Genomic DNA, 2,305 nt, shown 5'->3' with positions numbered 1-2,305 from the left:
GTGTGTGTGTGGGGGGGGGGGGAGGAGGCTGTGCAACAGTATTATTTTCTTTGCCAAAACCTTCATATTCGGAAAAGGACTGAGCCCTCTCTAGTTACAGAACACATTTCTCTGTACAGTCGATTCCCAGATTGACGTTTTTTTGGAACTGCGATATATTCGATTCTAGGGTGAACTAACCCTCGCCATTCCCGATTACTTGTAATCAATATGTGGATATATTTTACTTAGAAATTTAGTTAAAAGATATTTGACACTATCAAAATATGAATTATTGCAATGTCCATCCTCTAGATGACAAGATAAGAAAAAAAGTGTGTAAAGTTTTGTTTTCCCCTTACACCAAAATGATGATAATATACATTTGTAAGAAAAGAAACATTTTTAAAATATGCAGGTTACATTTTGAATATTGTCTTCAGAATTTCAAAACTACAACAACGTTTTCTATATCCTGAGAGGTAGGGACCATTCAATTTTATATTATTATTATTATTATTATTATTATTATTATTATTATTATTATTATTATTATTATTATTATTATTATCATTATTATTATTATTATTATTATTATTTGGACAATGATTTTAGCTGAGAATCATGACAGCGACATTTTTTTATGGGAACCCATCAATAAATGTTTGCTCTAAACTCATAGTATCATTCTTCCTTGTCAGACTCGGTATCTAGAAGCACTCCAACTAAAACCTTTTATAAATAAAGTAAATGACCTTCAGAGAACCCTGCTCGCTCAAGAGTGATTCCTCTTTGCGCCTACAAAGAGCCACAGTTGTAAAACGTACGAGTATGGCTGGTCTTGAAATGAATCATTTTTAGTGAAATGGCCTCTTCCTACTATCGCCCCCCATCCAGGATTAGATCTATACATTCAATACAACAAAGCAGCCCTCCCGCTTCAGGAATGTTGCCAAATTAACACTTCAATCTACAGCATGCGTGCAATTGAAAAGAATTATTTTTTTCTAAAGTGAACGTGCTGACATATCTTATGTAACTTTTTTATGCTAAGAACGGACTTGCCCGTTCAAAAACTCACAAACTGCGACTGTTTTCCTTTTGCTTTTATTACAAAACGTGCCCTACAATGCCTTTTGTGCAGGGCTTTTTCGGGGTCATTAAGGTTGCTCTTGTGAACTTAAACAGGCAAACTTAATCAGGATTTTTCTTTCTCCGAGAAAAGTACTCGAAAATGATATTTTTTATTCAAAGTCAAAAGCAGCGCTACGAAGATAAAGCGATCCCTTCCTTCCCCCGGCTGCCCCACTTGATTCTGTTTGCCCAGTAGCGCTTCTTCTCATTCTCTCCACTCTCCATTTCTTCGATACGCTAATATGGCCAATCTACCCTTTAAATTCATGATAATGCTGGCAGCTCTGGGCATTCATGTGCATCAACTCAGACAGTGCCGTGACCTGTTCTCTCTCTCTCTCTCTCTCTCTCTCTCTCTCTCTCTCTCTCTCTCTCTCTCTCTCTCTCTCTCTCTCTCTCTTTCTCTCTCTCTCTCTCAAATTCTCACCCTAATAACTTTTTGACTCGCGGTATATAATAGAGTAAAAAAACTATACTTTAAAAATCGGTAGAGATGTCTGTCATCCAACTCAAACCAAAGAGTCTATGCGTGCGAACAAGAGGTGAACCGCTGCTTCCTTCAGGTCACACAGTTCAGCAGTAGACGAGAGTGACGGGCCCTGTCGTCAAGCGGCCGCCATTATGAAGATGAAGGGCAGATAAGCAGTCTGGTATTGAGTGGTAGTTACTTCTCCTGCACTCCCTGCCTATGGTAATTAGTGCGCAGCGGTGGACAGGTCGATGAACCGAAACGGCAGGTGTGTTGGCTACTACATTGCCATCTTAGCTTCTGCTTGTCCTTTCCCGCTCCAATGTCTTTGAGGATGCAGTCATCCTTTGATTTCGAAATATTACCATCGCTCCCACTGCCGTTTCATAGTTGGTTATGAGCATGTGTGTATAAACAGTTACATAACGTGAGATGTTTGTTAGCTGGGCATTCCCTTCCCGTTTCAGTCTTTCTAAATATCCCTGTTGCATGCAAGGGAGGATACGAAAGCGGAGCCTTTTCCGTAAGAAATGACCGTTTGTGGAGAATATTTAACCAAGACGTAAAACTTAAACAGAACTGTAACTTTGCCAAAAATAGAGACCAGCTTTAGAATAATTTAACTTCAATGCAATCTTGATTATACATGGATCAGTCAGTTTACCATTTTGTCCCAATAGCTAGACTCGATAGCAAAACGATTTCTTTGTTTGACAAGGTACA

This window comes from Aplysia californica, unplaced genomic scaffold, assembly GCF_000002075.1.
Source record: "Aplysia californica isolate F4 #8 unplaced genomic scaffold, AplCal3.0 scaffold00131, whole genome shotgun sequence".
Taxonomy (NCBI): Eukaryota; Metazoa; Mollusca; class Gastropoda; order Aplysiida; family Aplysiidae; genus Aplysia; species Aplysia californica.
Note: the sequence above shows the minus strand (reverse complement) of the source record.